Here is an 18744-nt window from a genome sequence, read left to right on the forward strand (position 1 = left end):
TGTGCAATTTACTCTTTTTAGGCTATTTTATATAGAACTGTGTTTTTATATTATGAATTGGAAATATTGTGTTGGTCTTTTTTATGGATGAGTTTTCTTATTTTTAAACAGCTGCGTTTTTATCCCCTCTAGAAGTGTTATTTGTGCACTTTTTGTAAATTCTGCTCAGAAAAATGCTGTAAAATTTAATTAGATGCCTTGATATTTTGTAAGTATGCACTTTCTGATGTACTGTACTCTTATGATCTTATCTTAAGATCGAATACAGTTATTTGACTGACTGACTCCAGAACACGGAATGCTACAAACGGCAACCTCGTGCACAGAGATTACACGAGGTAATATGTCAGCACTGCGCCGCGAGGACGCTCAATACTACACCTTCTGTATACTATCAATCGTGTTGTATATGAATTCCCATGCTTTTAACATCACTTTTTGTTTAATCTTCTTTAATAATTGATACAGCAAAACGTTCATTACAACATCTAATCACACAGGGCTTCCCGGTTTGTTGCCAGTCGCACGAACTGCACAGTATAGGCAAACTGAAGGGGAGTATATGCTGAGCAGTGTGTTGAAACAAAACAAGACAGCTATTTGACAACACTGAACCGGTCATGGTTACCGCGCATGCGCCCAAGAAGTGCGCGTGCGCAGTAACCGAAAATGACAGTGACGATTGGAAATTGTGACGTTCTCCCAACCTCCCCTCCCCCTTCCGACCACCCTTTTCTGATTTGGCACCTATCAGTACACAGAAGCAGATACTAAATTATGTCACTCGTTACGGGGGTTGCTCTGCATCTTAAACTGCATTACTTAAGCCGATTTGGAAAAGGGGGCGCAAGGGTTTTAAAAAACCTTTCACACCTGGATCAGAAACCCATCTATTTAGAATTTGCTCTGTTCTCAGTCTCATAGGGAACTGTCATGTGTCCTATGGGATTATCACACAACTAATTCTGGTCACACCGTACAAGACAGCTCACCTCTTGAAAGACTCTACCCCGCCTCCCACCGTTGTCTGAGCCCCACTCACTGCTTCGCCGCCTCGTCCCACTGGACTCTACGCGCTATTGTTGCACCAAGTGCTTATGTCAGCCTTCCGTCTAAACCGAGTCTTCTGAGTTCTCTTTCGCTCTTGCTTTTCCCGTCCGCTGTTCTCGTTGCCGGCACACTCCCAAGATGGCGGCCCTAAATTCTCGCGAGGTTCTTTGACAGGATGCGGTCTAGTTTAACGGTCTACACTGACAGACTCTCCAAGATGGATTCCTACATCTGCGTCTCTGCCGTTAAATCCAGAACCCTTTAACGTACCACTGCGACCCCGTGTACTTCATCTCCAAGACTCACATCGACCCACTCACCCTGCGAGAGACTGGCGTTCAGGCCTAGTACCCACATTCACGAGAGCTTCTACTTACTCCTGGTTTGTTCTTTTATTTGAGCTGCCTTGAAGTGTTTTACGTTGTTGCGTCTGCTACTATGGAGAGAGTCCCAATTTCCACTCTGATGCATTTAACCTATATTACATGGGACAATTCTTTGCTGCTTCAGTATTTTAATGGTGTTGATCCTTTAGACTTTTCTCTTTCCTGAATTACTTTTCCCTGTAGCTCAAGCCCTTTAACTTTTGCACACGTGTATCCCTCTGTGACATATCAACATTTTCGTTGGTGCCACTTGTAGCGTATTTTTTATTAATCTGATTTAAAGACTCAAGGGAGTTAGTTGATCTTCGGCCCGGTAAGGAGCAGTACTTGTCTTGCGCATTGGAAGTCTATTAAAGTCTAGTATTGTTAGTGTTCTCGGGCCAAAAAAAATGAGATTTCGAGTTTTTAAATTACCGATCATTAGTGAAGATCCCTCTGAAAAATATATAGCGTGAGATTTTGCTCGCCAGTGACATTGGAGAAATCCTCTTGGCTTAACACCGCGTCCGGGTCAAAGTCAGAGGCACTAACAGTGGGACATCTGAATCCGATAGCATTGTATTGTACCTTTGATATAGAGCTTCAAACCCCATTGCAGGATCGTAGTGCATTTGTGTGTGTGAAGCGTTTTGTGGTAAGGCTGTTTTAAATGTGTAGGTTCTGTTTGATGTTTCATAAGAATGCTTATGACAGTAGTTTGTTTTATTTATTTATTTATTTATTTATTTTAAAGGTTTTATATAGCGCTGGCTAGATCCGGAGGTATCGGAGCGCTTTACATAAGCATTAGATCATAGTTACAGGTTACATCATTACAAAGGTTATACAGTTATTAGAGCATGGCAACAAAGTTACTTGTAAGGTCAAGATTAACAGTAAGCACAAATGCGTAAGGCGAAAAGCAGGCAAGGGGAAAGATTCAGGGGAGGGGGGAAGGAGCTGGGAAGTAGGCAGGTAATAAAGGTGGGAAAGAGGAGGGGAGGGTGAAGAACACCGCATGGAAAGAGGCGGGGAAGGGCGATGGGGACACAAACTGGTAGACGAGTCAAAGCAACGTCCAAAGTCCAGTAAGCTGTGATCTCAGGGGAAGTGGTATCACTTCCCTACCTCTGTTGCGGAAGGCTCCCTTTACGCAGTGGACTCTCCCAGAGGGGTCTCTGAGACTCCAAGGCCTACATACTGGATCCTTCCCCTAAAAGGGGAGAGGGAGTGCTTTGGCAAGGGGTGCCATACCATACCTCAGCTGTGAGTGGCTCCCTTGGCGCAGTGGTCTCTCTCAGCGGGTACGTTGAGACTCCAGAGTATAACTATTGGATGTTTCCCCTACAAGGGGAGAAGGAGTGCTTAGTCAAAGGGCATAAAGGACAGAGGGCTAGGCAGACAAGCAGGCAAGGTGAGAGATTCAGGGGAGAGTGGATTGGAGCTAAGGAGGTAGACAAAGAGAGAAAGAGTACTAGATGGGAACAAATGTAATTAATGAATTATTATTTAGCGCTGGCTAGACCCAATGGAATCAGAGCGCTTTACATGAGAGACAATAATGTTGCAATTTACATCAGGCAATATGCGATAATAAACATAAGCAGGCACATGAATATTTCAAACTGGCAATAGATACGTTCAATGCGGAACAACTATGGGCCTTACCTCTTTCACAGGTGGCTTTTAACAAAGTAATAAATGGGTGCAGAAAAAAATTGTTGTCTTTATGGGATAAAGCAGTACTGGCAAAGAGATCCCATGCATGGACAGTTATTGCTTCGTCTGGTATGCTAAAACCCCAAAGATATTTAGGAGACTCAAATAGCCAAAGTGTGAAGCTGACGAAACTCCGATTTGGAAATAGCCAATTTCTTGGAGACGCCTCTACTTGGAAATTGATGAGTAGTGAGAGGGTGTGTCGCCTCTGTTATTACAAGAGGGAAGACATTTGTCATATCATCTCTAGCTGCCCTGCACTAATAGAGGATCGTAGGAGGCTGCTAAAGTTGGACTTTAATAGCCAAATTATACGAACATGCCGACAAGCAGTCATAGCTAGTTTACAAGGAGAAAGCTTGCAATTTACGGGTAGACTTCTGAAGTTTATAGAAATAGTGGAGAAGAAATTTCTTAACTGTGGACAATGAGGATGGTTTTATTTATACTTGGTTTTATACATTGATGAAAAGTTTCTTTTAATTGTGGTCTTAATAATGTATGAAATGTAAGAAGAATTGTATAATGTTGTTTTAATGGTAAGTTTTTAGTAACTGAACAATACATTTTTCATTCATTCATTCATAAGAATGTTTACTATGTCATGCTTACCATGGGGAAGGTGCTGTTTTTATAGTGTTTTGAATGTTTTGGAGCAGTTACTCTGTGGGGCCTGGCCACAGCGGCATCTAGGTTTGATGCTACATTAAACAACTTACAATCAAGATTCCAGTGTTTCTGGACCTTTATTACAACATAGCACACTAAGCCACGCAGAGTTCATGATTGTCTATCGTGGCTGGCACATTTTCAATTCGCTTATTGTGACCTTTCCATGTTTGCAATCTGCCTGTGTATGACACTTTGTGACAATTTATTGTGAGGGGAACAACAAAGTTTTTCTCAGATGAATTACAAAAATGATTTTTTTTTCTGCAATGTGATAAGTCAAACGCTACAGATAAGGGAGCATCATCTTTATTGCATCCACCTCAGGAACACATCCTCCACTGAGCCAGCTACAGTCCAGCTGACTCAGTGTTGACAGGTCACCCTCAATGTTCCTATGATGCACTTAACACTGTAACAAGTGCATCATCATTAAAGTTCAAGTTACAACACAATGAAATAGTCTCAGTGGACTTTAAAATAGTTGCCACATTACTGAGTGCTTAATGTGTATAAAATAAAGGTTATATGGAAATCCAAGCAAAGTCTCTTTTCTTATTGGCATCTTCTCCAGTTCTTTAAATCAGTTTTTTTCCTAAATTAAATTTTATTATGAAGCAAAGATCCCCAAGTACAAAAAGTAATCTAAGGGAGCTTAGAAGTAATCCAAACCTATAAAAAGTTCTTGTAAAAATGATTTTTCTCTCAAATTCAGAGCAATAATTCCCTTCTTTATCAGGAAATTAATTTCGAATTCATCATTTCACAGTTCGTCCATTCATGGGAGCTCTTGAAGCAAAAATGTAAAATCTTTCAAATCAGTCTCTCTTTCTTCTGGCACAATTTGTGTCATATATGCTCATTCAGAAACTGTGTATTTCCTATTTGAAGCGCTGACTCTTGTTGATCTTGATGCAACGTCTACAGTTGACTTAGCCAATGATAATTCATTAATATTTTGTTCATTCTTTGTCATCACTCTCATTTGCAATTTCTGTAGATTTAAAACATTTTTTTTTACAATGTATCCCATCCTTTTTGCAGTGCTCTGCTTCTTTCTATCACGGTCCCAGGCAAGTCAGCTTGAATCAAGCTTCTATCCTCTGTTTGATCTGCTTTAGTTTAGTCTTTTTTTTTCTTGATTTGCGCAGTTTGCAAGTAGTGGACTCTGATTTGCTCTTTGGGTTTTCAGAGTTCTTTTTTCGTCTTGTTTTTAGACTCTTTGCTTGCCCCTCTCTGGATACACACAGCAAACTTCAGTTTAGCTTTCTCGGTCAATAGTTTGTGTCTCCGATTCTCTTTCTGTTCCATGTAGCACATACTCTTCTTTGTGTGAAATGCGTGAATCAAATGCGCACACTTCCACACTTCACCACTGTGCTTTTCACCTGTGTCACTGATATAGCCCTTTACTGCATGGATCCAACTAAGCCTTCTTAAACTATTCTTCACGAGAACCCAGTTTCCAGGTTCAAGGTTACGACAAATGTCATTACTTGCAGAAGGTGTAGCAAGCTTAATCGACTGAGAGTGTATGGATCACTCAAGCCTTTGCAGTAATACAAGACCAAACCATCAGTAATATTAACAAGCTGTTTTATGATCACCTCATGGGCACTCAACACAGTCTTCTCACCTGTAGTATATCTCATGCTAAGAAAAACCAAAGGAAGAAGATTTGGGTATTTCAGAGATTTTGAGGCATTCACCTTGGCTAATAGTACCTGTATGTTCTTATGTTCATTGTTCAGAGCTTCATGATTTAATTCCTAAATGTGTACTTTTTTGTCTGTCTCTATTGAAGTCTTCTGTACAATCCTTGGGATCAACTCCCTCAATAGCAATTTGACAACTGTCTGTACATCACATTTTCGTCCTTTTGGATATGCTTTAATCTATATTGAAAATAAGCTGGCCATCATTAAAATATTTTATACCCAATTGAAGGGGGCATCTCTTCAAAATCTACCTGCAGACTTGTGAAAGGACCTGCTTTTTTGTCTACAAGACTCACCTTCACACTGGTCCTTTTAACTATGTTGTTTTGTTAACATATTGTACATATTTTGCAGACGTTTTCTGCCACATTTCTAAGATGAGGATTAATACAATACTTTTTTGAAAAGATACATCACCCTTTAACCCCTGAATTCCGCCCCCCGCCCTCACACACACACTGCTGAGCCCTTTTTTGTCTGAGGTAGTTCGTTCTTAGGGCTCCCTAACCTTTTTTACTATGGTATGTTATGTTATGTTAATTTATTTCTTCTATAGCGCTCGGCTACTCCAAGGAGCATCCCGGCGCTTTGGCGAAGAGTATCAGCAAGTAAGACAACAACATAACAACTAAAATGCGGACAGAAGAGAGGAAAAGAAATGATTTGGTAAAAAGCCACGTTTTAAGATCTTTTCTAAAAGCAAGGAGACTGGGAGCCTGTCTAAGGGAAAGTGGTAGTTCATTCCAAGTCTTCGGAGCTAGGTAGCGGAATGACCGACCTCCCATCCTAGCACGCCTGATAGCCGGGACTGACATCTTGGATAAACAAGATGATCTCAAAGACCTGCTAGGTACATATCGGGAGAGACATTTCCTTATGTACTTGGGGCCCGTGCCTTGTAAAGCTTTGAAGGCAAAAGTCAGGCTTTTGAAAAGAATTCTCTTTGCGATCGGTAACCAGTGTAAGGTTTTCAGTAGGACAGTGGCACCTGCTCTTCTTGGGAGCCCGTAGATAGCACGGGCTGCCGAGTTCTGGACTACTTGCAAACGGGTCAAAAGATATTTTGGTAGACCCAAAAAGAGAACGTTTGCATAGTCCAGTCGAGATCCAATCAAGGTCTGAACAATTATCTTCCTATGCTGGAAAGACACTAAAGGAAGAAACTTCCTCAGCATCCGTAAAATGCTGAAGCATTTACCTGAAAGGCACGAAATATGTGGCCCAAAGGACAGTTCTCTTTCCACTATCACTCCTAAGTTTTTAGCCTTGAGAGACACATTGTCAGGGGGAAACATATCTTGTGGCCACCAAGCTTTCCAGTCTGGTTCACAGGCGCATCCAAAAAAGAGCAGTTCCGACTTATCGGAATTGCACTTTAAGCCATTACACCTGAACCACTCAAAGACCGCACCAAGGCAATCCCTGATCTGTATGCCGTCGAATGACCCGCCTCAATCACAAGTTAATAGGAGCTGGGTGTCATCGGCGTAGGATACGATCTGGGCGCCAAAGGACTCCGCGACTACCGCCAGAGGGGCCATAAAGATGTTAAACAGCATGGGGCTGAGAAAGGAACCCTGCGGAACCCCCACCTCTAGCGGAGCCATATCAGCGGAGAAAGGGGGCGCCCAGATCGTTTGCCGGCGGTCGGACAGAAATGATTTAAGCCAATTCCACACCGTTCCCCGAAGGCCGCTCTCCCAGAGTCTTACAAGGAGGCGATCGTGAGGCACGGTGTCGAAAGCCGCCGACAAATCAAGCATTACCAACATAGCTCTTCCCCCAGAGTCGAGTACTTCCCTGATGGCATCCGTGACCTCGAGAAGAGCCGACTCCGTGCTATAATTTGCACGGAACCCAGATTGCGTGGCGTGCAACAGATCGTTTCCTTCGATGAAATTGGAAATCGTCCGATGTGCAAATGTCTCGGCCACTTTCGCCAGAGCAGGGAGATGGGAAATAGGCCTATAGTTGGCATGGATAAGGGGGTCCAAGGTAGGCTTCTTGATCAGTGGCAGGATCAAAGCATGCTCCAATGCCTGCGGAACCACACCTGTTGACAGGGAGGAATTCAGAAGGGGATTCAGCAGGGCGTTTAAGGTAGGTGCCACCTTCCCCAGATGTTTAGCCGGGCACGGATCAAGTGGGGAGCCTGATTTCAAACTTGACAGAAGCTTGAGAGAAGTATCAAGACACAGATGGGGAAATTCTGAGAGAAAAGGGCCTTGACCCTCCATAAATGAAGGGGGGGATGAAGGACTCGGAACCAACTGTGAGCTGGAGTGGGAAAGAGAGGCTTGAATGGTTGTGATTTTACTAACAAAGAAAGTTGCAAGCTTTTTTATCCATACTTCTGAATGAGTATGAGATGGAGTGCAGATGGCTGGAGAAGTAAAGTCCAGAACAACTTTAAAAATTTCTTTGCAACCATTTTCTGCCTCATCAATTCGGCGCTCGAAATAAGCCTTTTTTTCATTCCAGATCGACTGATGGTAGGCTTTAGTTATCGCTCGAAATTTCAATTTTTCAGTCGGATCATAGGCCCGTCTCCAGACTCTCTCGGCCCTTTTACATCCCTGCCGTTGCATCTTTAACTGGGGAGGGAACCATGGGGCCGACGCTCTACGTTCACCTGATTTAGGATTTTTTTCGGGGATTAAGGTCTCAAGTCTGGTTATCAGCCAATTGTGGAAGAGAACAAGATTCTCTTCCAAATTGCCCAAAAGAGGACATGGAAAGATGGTAAGGGCCTCAGATAACATATCCACCGAAAGTAGATGGAAAGGGCGCGAAGTCCGCGTGGTCTCTATTGATTCTCTCACCCGAGTAAGAGCAGTGGCAGGTACGGAAAAGGAAATCAAGAAATGATCAGACCACAGTACTGGTTGTATGGAAGTTATAGTAATAGATTTCGTTGAAAAAACCTGATCCAGGGTATGGCCTTTATTGTGTGTCGGTTCTTGCAGGAACGGAGACAATCCTAATGGGGCTGTGATGTCACTAAGTTTCATTGCATCGGGGTCAAGTATATTATCCATATGAACATTAAGATCCCCAAGAAGAATACAGTGCTCAGATCTAAGACAGGGAACAGAGAGCTACTTGTAGTTCATCAAAAAAAGGCCCTGCAGGTCCCGGGGTTCTATACAGAAGAATCCCGGTACAGGCCTGGAGGGGAGAGAAATGAAGGGTGAAACCAAGGGCTTCACATCCCTGAATGTTCTCTACCGGAAAGGTTGAGCAGGGAATGTTTTGCTTTACAACAAGTGCTACTCCTCCTCCTCTGCTCGATATTCTATCCCTCCTGAAGATGTTGTATTCCGGAGGGATGGCGTTGGCTAAATCAGGTGCGGAGCAATCACTTAGCCAGGTCTCTGTGAGAAATAAGCATGATATATTGGAATTCTGTAATATATTGCAGATATCAAGAGAATGGCAGTTCAGAGATCTGGTATTAAGAAGAAAACATTGAAAAGGAGCCGGGATATTGTCCAGCGCGGTACCAGTAGACATCGGGAGATGCCAACCGCAGATCGAGCAACCTTTCCTTGAGGCCCGACCGCCAGGGAAGATATGACTTTGGCCACGGGGGAGGCGTAAAGCAAGTAAATCTACCGAGGTATAGCTAATCATATCTATGAAACAGCACAGAAGTTCAGATGAAAAAAGACACCCAGCCGTCCAGCCCCGTCCACTGCCGAGACGCTGACGGGCAGGACTCTGGCAAGACTCCGGCAAAGCGGAGGCCGACCCGCTGCGCGATCCCGCTGCGCTCGGAGGACTGGTTTAAGAAGTCCCTCCAGGTGGGGAACAAAGCGACCCTCCAGTACACTCAAGATGGCGCTGGAAGAGCGTCAAAGCCCTTCCCAAGATGGCGCCCGCTAGGGAAGCAAGAGAAACCCTCAGCCACCCCGGAACCGGGCCCGCTCAAGCGGCGGTGCTCTAACTATTATGGTGCAGGTAAGGGGAGAGCCCCGAAAATGCTGCCAATTAAAATCAGGGTAGAAGAAAAGAAAAACGAACAAAAATACAAAACAGGGTGTTGAAAGCAAAACGCGCTCACCACGCTGCGCAAGAGCTGCTAAGAGCTGCCAGTACCTGGCTAATAATTTCTATCAAGGTGCACAACACACGGGGACCGCCTTAAGTAGTCCCTCCAGGTGGGGAGCAAAGCGACCCTCCAGTACACTCAAGATGGCGCTGGAAGAGCATCAAAGCCCTTCCCAAGATGGCGCCCGCTAGGGAAGCAAGAGAAACCCTCAGCCACCCCGGAACCGGGCCCGCTCAAGCGGCGGTGCTCTAACTATTATGGTGCAGGTAATTGGAGAGCCCCGAAAATGCTGCCAATTAAAATCAGGGTAGAAGAAAAGAAAAACAAACAAAAATACAAAACAGGGTGTTAAAAGCAAAACGCGCTCACCACGCTGCGCAAGAGCTGCTAAGAGCTGCCAGTACCTGGCTAATAATTTCTGTCAAATCCATCCATGTCAAATTTGTGTCCTTGTTTTCCAGCACCCGGGGTATGCTAATTGTACCCATGATTTGTAGATTCCCCTCGAGGGGACCGAGAAAATAGGTAAAATATAGCAACATTTTGAGTTTATTGGAAAAAAATTGAGAAATAAAGTACTCTGGATAATAGTGCCTGCCTTTTCCCCCCTAAAAATGGCATCCATAAACAATTTGCCGTGATAGTCGCATCTTTCCAGCTTTGAGGAACATGCAGAGGTGAATCGGAAACCTCATTTTGAACCATAGTTTTGGCATTTTTCAAAGAGGTAGCCCATTTTTAGGTCGAGCCTGTAACAGCGTGCATGCGCTGTTCTGGCAAAGACTCATGTAGGGGCTTTCAGAAATTGCTTCAGATGCTCGCACACGCTGCGACATTGCCTTTTATTTTTATTTTCGTTTTTAAAACCCAAATAAATGCATTGTCATTTACAATGCCAGTAGATTAAACTCGCCTAAACACGAGACATATTGCATTGCAAATGCTTGTCCTTATTTATTGTGCTCTCATCTTACTTCCAGTTTGTGGTGGGAAGCAGTGTGAAACCCATGCGTGAACAAGGACAGCTATAGATTTCCGAAAAGTAGACAAAATTACTTATTCAGTATGGGTCTGTGTCAATAACGCAAGGTTTCCTAAGGAAAATTACTATTGCAATAAAGAGATATTGTAAATGAGTAGGAAAAAATGATCATTTGTGACTACGTTTTCATCTGTAACTTTTTGTCATGTTGGCTGATTTACAAAAGCAATATACTATTACATCCAGTAGACCTTTCTGGTTGCTGGGATATATAGGGTTTGTAGGTTCACCAAGAACCCAGGGTAGTAGTAGTAGTAGTAGTAGTAGTAGTAGTAGTAGTTTATTTGTTGATTAATTAAAATCATTACAAAAAAGTAAAACAAGAAAAAAAAAAAGAAACACATATACACAAAACTATTAACATCCATGGCAAGATCCACCGATTATTAGTTGATAAGTGACATTTTTGACAGAATATTAAAAACATTACATGAAAATAATTAAAATGCATTATGCTTACTAAAGTGCCTTATACTAGCAGCAAATACTATTTTAGCAGCATATAACTAAGATAACATATATTAACAGCAGATATTATAATTGCAGAAGTTTAGTTATTATCCATTCATAAACCATAACAAAGTGCATCATGCTTGATTATACTAGCAGCAAATACCATTGTAGCAGCAGGTATTATAATTGCAGATATGTTGCTATTGACCATTCATAAGCGTTAATTAAGTGCAATATGCATCACCACCGAAGTTAATTTATAATTATTATACATACGGGCTAACTTCTGCTTGTCACAGGTAATATAGCTTAAAAATTAGCTATTAACAAATCACAAACCAAAGTAATATGCAGTCAATACCCCAATTTTGCCGCCAATGCAAACACTGTAAATAAGCGTCATAATAAAATGCCTTTTGTTAACCGCTTTTATTGTGATACGACCTATGAGCTGAAATGGCTTATAATAGCAAAATATTTAATAATTTCAGTAGTTAGCCATTAGCAAATCACACCAACAAAAAAAAATGCAATTTCTTCAATAATTATCAACTGAATCCTTAGATTAGATTGAACTACTAGTACACTAGGCTCATCTAACATTCTTCTTCAAACAACCCTTAGTCATCGTATCATGAACAATAATGCATTATGTGGTCTAAAATAAGATCCTTACAATAAAAATTGAGTACCATAAAAAGTACTATATTATACCATATCGGCTCTCTCGCTCCCAACGGCACTGACACCGGAACCGGAATTACTCAGGGGGACCCAGAGCCAACAACTGAGCTTCACCGTACAAAGGTTTTTCATTGTGTACAGTCCAATTCATATGGTGCAATATTTAGAGTGAAAAATGGGTATCAAGAAAACCTTAAGTACATCTGATATGTACTTTAAGAGTAGCGTATAATTTATGGTTAACATTTTTTTATTGTATTTCAGTAACAACAGACATTTGTAACAGGTGGTGAAACCACCGGCTGTAATAAATGCAACAATATACGAGTCCCGCAACTCACCCACCCAAATAACCCGGATCTGGTTGCAAATACAAAAAGGTGAAAAGATAGAGCCGAATCCTGCAACCCCCAACCTAAATTAGCGGTTATGTGTTAGAGCTGTGGCAGACTTCGTAAGCGGAGGAAGCGTAAGTACTTGGGGCAAGTAAGTTCACAAAATTCTGTTGTGAGGAGGGTTAAGAAGGGCTTCCGGAGTTTGTGGAATGATGAGCTTTGATTCGTCATTGTGAGGGTGATTCACTTCATCCCCATTTTTATACCAGAGTTTATGTAGCCAGCCTTGGTGAGTAGGAATATTTCTAGTGCCCCAGTGCATTAATATGTTCTGAAGGGCTGCCAGTAGCGCTAAACCTGTCTGTCTACCTTTGCAGGACTTTAGTGGGAAGGTGAGTGCGTTAGGAAGGCCAAGGAGGATACGTTCCTGGAATCTAGGGATTTCTGTGTCTAGGTGCCTGTCTGTCTTTAAGGACCTGAGCCCAATATGTAGTTAATTTCGGGCATTCCCTTAGTATGTGTAATAGCGTTCCAGTGGGACCACATTGGCGCCACCTGTCAGGTGATTTAGATGGTCTATGTTTATGTAATCTATTAGGGGTGAGGTACCAGTATCATGTGATTTCAGTGGCTATTTCAAAGCCTGCGATATTACGAGCTGTGTGTCGGGCACAGTCGTAGATTTCGCGCCATTCCTTCGTAGACAGCTCCCTTCCTATCTCTGCCTCCCACCGCATTTACCAGCGGATTTCCCAATTGGACGTTCAGGGGGGCCAGTAGCTTATATAGATTGGTAAGAAGGCATGTGCTTGACGTGCTAGAGAGTAGCCAGGGTTCGTAAGGGGTGAGATTATGGTGTGCCCCTGGCCAGACTATGGGATGCATCACCCAGTAGCGGATCTGGGTTTAATGCCACTACTCTCCTTCTGGAAGTTCATGTTCTTATCGTAGGGATTTGAACGGGATGGGACCCTTAGTGTGAAACCGATTCCCCGTTGATCTACAACCTGCTTGGGTTCAGCGGTGGAACTCCGGATCCGTAACAGCCGGAATAAAGTAGGGGTTCCTTACAATAGGTGTTATGGGAATTGAGGTGAGTTGTCTACGAGCCGCCACCTTGTCCCAGGCTGCCAGAGCTGATTTGGTGATAGAAAAAAGATATAAAATAGAGGGACGTGCACTTTTTGGGAGAGAGGGAATCTTCTACAAGGGCTGCCCTGCAAGCACTTTTCCCATAAAGAGCCACTGCTTTTCCGACTCTGCACGTGACCATTCGACACAGATTCTTATCTGTGCAGCCTGGTAGTAACTTAAAAGGTCTGGAACCTCTAAGCTGCCCTCCAAAGGAGACCTGTAAGCTAAGTCTCTGCGAAGTCTGGGACGCTTTACCCGCCCAGATGAAATGATTTACCTCACCCTGAAGTGATTGAATGGAACCCGGGGGTGGGTCTAATGGTAATACTTGGAAGAGATATAAGATCCTGGGTAGGGTTGCCATTCTCACTGTAGCTGTCCTCCCAAGGCAGGAGAGAGTGTGTTGCTGCCAGCGGCACAGATCAGTGGGAATCTGTTGTGTCAGTGTGCAATATCTGTAGACCCACGTATTTGATGTGTGAAGTGGCCCACTGGAGAGGAAAGGTTTGTTGAAGTGCACTTAATGACTTTTGTGTCATTGTTAATTTTAGGGCTTGTGACTTGTAGATATTTATTTTAAAACCTGCAACTTGGCCAAAGGCCAGCAAGGATGAGGCCGGGTGGCCGAGCATCACCGGGACGTCATCGGCGTACAAGCTGATCGTGTGAGAATCACTGCCAAACTTAATTCCCTTAATTGTAGGGTGGTATCGAACTCTGTGGGCCATAGGCTCCATATATAGGGCAAAGAGTAACAGTGACAACAGGCATCCTTGTCTGGTGCCTCTATTAATTGTGAATGGGGTGGAAGAGTGGCCATTCATCCGAATTACTGCAGTAGGGCCATCGTAGATGCTAGAGATCCACCTCCTAAATCTGTCCCCCAGGCCGAAATGCTCTAAAGTGACCTCGAGGTAGGGGCAATGCTTTCTCATCGTTGACCGATAAGAACATACATTCTTGGCCATGTCTATGAGGCATTGGCGTTGTGGGGCAAACCCAGCCTGATCCGGGCCAATGAGACCAGGCAGAAAGGGATTGAGACGGGCCACTAAGATGCCTATGAATATTTTAAAATTGATGTTTAAATGGGAGATCGGTCTGTATGAAGAGTATTGAGTTTTGTCTTTCCCTGGTTTGGGGATCGCAGTGATGGAGGCCATTTTCATTGAAAGGGGGAGGGTCGCCGAGGTCCCATGGGCGTTAAAGAGTCGGATGAGGAGGGGTGCTAGAATCAGACATAACGTTTTATAAAAGATGGATGGGAAGCCGTCGGGGCCCAGGGGACCTAGATAGTCGGGCTATACATGCAATGACTTCCGCAATTTTGACCGGACAGTCCAGATCTTCGCTTTGTTCCAAATGAGGGTAGATGTATGTGCTTCCTGGAGGTATAACTGAATTCCCTCTTGCTGGAGGCTCTGTGCTGTGTAGAGCGTTTGGTAGGAGTCTCTAAATGCCTCTGCTATGGGGGGATCCTTGATCTGCGCCTTGCCCTCAGAGTCTAAAACCTCCTGGATTCGCTGCTCTTGCCGCCGGATCCACAGCCTGTTAGTGAGGAGACGGCCTGCACTGTCGGCAGACATAAAATTGATGCTTTACGCGGAATGCTGCATATTCTACCCTATCCGTGTCAATAGAAGGCGACCTCTAACTGCCTTCACACCTGGGGGCCTCCAGTACGTTAGTGAATGCACTCTAGTTCTGCAACTTGTTGGGAGAGGTTGTCCCTCTTATCTCTACGTTCTTTATTTTCAGCTGACGATATGGAAATCCGCTCATCCCTTACCACCGCTTTCAATGCATCCAAATTAATGGAAACTGCTGTTTCGCGGGTGTCTTTGATAGCCAGGTAATCTTTGATCGTTCTGGTAATTTGCTCTACATTACCGGGGCATTGCAAGAGACTATCTCGCTCGGATTTGGGCAGTGTTTTGGAATTTCTATTTTGACCACTATAGCAGCATGATCCAAAAGGAATCGGCATTCAGTGGTGAAATCCTGCACCTGATGGACCAAGCCGGTGTGTGCCCGGGAAATAATCTAGCTTGGCATATGTTTTCCTGGCATATGAATAGTATGTATAGTCTCGGGCCTGCGTATTTGTGTTCCTTCAGATATCGGCGAGGCCCCTATTGTTGAGCCAGGCCAGACCCTTCTTGGAAAGTGTCTTTATGCAGAGCAGTCCATGTCGTTATCAAGGACCAGTTTAGGTCGCTCCCCACTAACACTAGGCGGCCAGAGGATCCCATGATCTCTGTCACTGCTTGTTTCAAGAATGCGTCCTGCCCTTCGTTAGGCGAGTATATAGAGGCTAATGTGATTATTTCAGTGCCTGCTTGTAGTGAGTACGCTAAAAGCCTCCCCGTAACTCAGCCTCTTTGGCTATTGCATTGCCTGTGAAGTGTCTGGTGACTAAAATGGCCAGCCCGCTGTTTTTTCTGAGAGGGATTACCAGTATTGGCGTGGGAAGTGTTTAAAGTGGAGCCTGTGCTTATCCTGGGGGATAAAATGGGTCTCTTGTAGTAGGCATACATGGGCCTCTGAGTGTGCAAGGTAAGACAGGATGGAACTCCTTTTCAGGGGATGATTGAGGCCTTTGACATTTAAAGTTAGAATTCTCAGTTGGACTAACTTTGGCACGTGTGTCGGGTGCCATGCAAAGGCCTTTTGTGAGATGGCAGAGGGTCATACGTACAGTGCAGGCAGAGCCTAATTCAGTAGGGAGTGTAGAGGTCGAGGGTTCCTGACGGTAATTTCCAGGTCCGTTCAATAGACAAAGTTCAAAACAAACCTAAGTCCTAATAAACAATAATACCACAAAATTAGAATGGTGTGAAGGAAATTAAGGTCCATTTCTGGTGTGTCCATTTAGTCATTAGTGGGGTCGTGGGTGTGGTCCCCTCTCCGCACCTAGACCCAGCCATCAACCGCCCCTGCCTTATGTCAAGGCAGAATTAGAGAGAAGAGAGAGCTCCAAGTGAAGGCGTAGGAACGGACAGGAGTCCCAGAGGAGAGGCCCCCTCTTGTCAAGGTGACGCTGGTCTCGAAGAGGCTGCAGATAATGTGTCTATGACTGCCTGCTTCTCTCTAGCTATTGTGTCAGGATCTGGTCAGTGACCAACCGGAGGAGTGCCGGAGCAAAGTAAATGCTATTTTTATTACAATTTAATCTATAAAATCCTCCACCTGTCACCAATGTACCACCCCCTTCTGTAGGGCACAATTCAATTGTGCATAAGATTGCATCTCCCACATTTAAACCACCAGTCCTACAGAACCAGGACCTGGTCAATCCTCCATACCACTACCGTGGATTAGGGGTCAGAAGGGAAGGATTATAGACCTATAGGTGTATGTTCCTCATCAAGATACTCAAAAAACAAAATTATACACCTACAGTCTCATACATGTGTACGTAGTGTGTGTATGGTTGCCCTATCTCTCTCTAAACTAGCAAAATGTGTTATACACAAGGTAAAAGGCATCCCCTAAGGATAAGACCCCTCACTCACCCGAGGGTGACATGCTTCATCATATGGGGCCTCCTTACCAGTGTGGAAAACCTAGTCACCACTGGGAGCTACTACTTCGGAATTAAAGAAGGAGTGATTAAAACTGCCTAGATAGAATCACTAAATAGTTTTATTGATGTGTTCTACCTGACGGGATTAAAATGTAACAGCACAGTGGTATGGATTTAAAACCACTGTCTCTATGAGACAGTGGTTTTAAATCCATACCACTGTGCTGTTACATTTTAATCCTGTCAGGTAGAACACATCAATAAAACTATTTAGTGATTCTATCTAGGCAGTTTTAATTCACATTTCCATCCCATATAGCGCTGCAAACCTCACTATAACCCATCATCACACATATGAGATTACCATCCTACTTCCTACTAAACATCTCTGAGCTCCTTCCTTAATTCCGAAGTAGTAGGTCCCAGTGGTGACTAGGTTTTCCACACTGGCAAGGAGGCCCCATATGATGAAGCATGTCACCCTCGGGTGAGTGAGGGGTCTTATCCTTAAGGGATGCCTAGTCAATCCTCAACAGAGGCCTTTCCACCGCACCGACGCTGCACATGACAGTAGGCATATAGCAACAACAGCAGGCCTACCAACATCAGACACAAAGTACCATGATGTCTACACCAGGATTACGTCACACCCTAACCAAGGGAAACAAAATCTCTACTTCCCTGTATGAATATGCCCCCAACCTCCATCCCCTATGTCGTCATTCTAGATGGTGTACCAGAGCTGAATACAGGCCGACTAGAGACACACTCTGAACTTAAATGAAACTATTTTCTGGTTAAATAAATATAGGCATCTCCCCTACCAGAATAAACTGAAATTCTATTCACATGCAGGGTCAGTTGGTTGAGCTGGAGACGAAAGGACATTCCTGGGGATTGTGTTGTGATCAACTTAAGAGATATACGGATGGTCCAACACATCTTGGATTGAGGCTACTCATAGAAGCTAGGGGGTATTCTCTCTCTGCTTATGGGATATTTGTATCCCCCTAGGCCTATGCCCTACAAAGAGGAAACTATGTAGAAGAACTGGGGATTAAGTGATCAGAATGGTGCCTGTTGGACCTAGGATATCCAAGTCTACATATGGTAGCTTGGCACAGTAGTGGTTACAGCTAAACTCAAGGCGTTGGTTAAGTGCTTACAAGTCTCACTCACAGTAACTCAGTGATGAACCACTAAAATAAAAGACACAACACCAATTTCTGGAAAAATACCATTACCTTTTATAAAAATAATATGACTCTTTGGGGTTCAAATTATACAGGGTACGAAATCAGTTTCACTCAGAAATAATCATTAAACTTTTGACCTGGAGAAGTAAGTGTCACTCTTCTTGCTGTGGAAAAATTACAGTAAAACACATTCCATTGTCAAGGATTCAGTAATGAGTAAATGACACTCTTTTGGAATTAAAAGTATCCCATTAGGATTACACTATGCAGGGTCACTTTACATTAACACTCAATGTCAACAATATTTCATCAATTGAACCTGCCCAATCACTGGTTACTCTATCACTTACAGGGTTAAGATCTCTATCCCCTATCTATTATGGCACAGTTTAGAATTTAAGAAGACCAAACGGTCAGGGCACCCTGTTAGGTGCTAGATCTGGTAAGGTTTCTTTAACATTAGCCACCAGGGCACAGCACCTTCCTTCCTCACCCCCACTCTCCTTACTGTCTTAGTGGCAGGTACGCCACAGTCTTCTAGCTGTCACCCGACTCCTGGTTTTCCCCAACCAGCTGCTTGCCTGTTGCTGGCGTGGGGGGGGCTTGTCGAATCCCTCAGCCCAGGCGCGCTTCCTCTTGACAGCGCTGGGCGAAGGGGCCTCGTTACAGATCAGCGCGATGCGCTTGCTCGCTAGTTGGGCGCGAGGGGGGGGGCTGGTCAAACTTCCTCAGCCCAGGCGCGCTTCCTCTTGACAGCGCTGGGCGAAGGGGCCTCGTTACAGATCAGCGCGATGCACTTGCT

General features: G+C 44.0%; 1 protein-coding gene across 3 annotated transcripts in view; it reads left to right on the top strand.

Moving 5' to 3' along the window:
* CEP44 (centrosomal protein 44) overlaps positions 1 to 18744 on the top strand; it is a 319162-nt gene that overhangs the window by 115760 nt on the left and 184658 nt on the right. For 2 of the 3 annotated variants that reach the window (XM_086962443.1, XM_086962445.1), the window contains exon 1: positions 1243 to 1432. The exons of the other annotated variant lie outside the window; for it this stretch is intronic. The gene's annotated coding sequence lies outside the window, so the exon portion shown is untranslated. Of the gene's footprint in view, positions 1 to 1242; positions 1433 to 18744 lie in introns of those variants that run through there. 3 annotated transcript variants of the gene reach the window in all.

The sequence above is a fragment of the Lissotriton vulgaris genome, chromosome 3_1, assembly GCF_964263255.1.
Source record: "Lissotriton vulgaris chromosome 3_1, aLisVul1.2, whole genome shotgun sequence".
NCBI classification, from domain to species: Eukaryota; Metazoa; Chordata; class Amphibia; order Caudata; family Salamandridae; genus Lissotriton; species Lissotriton vulgaris.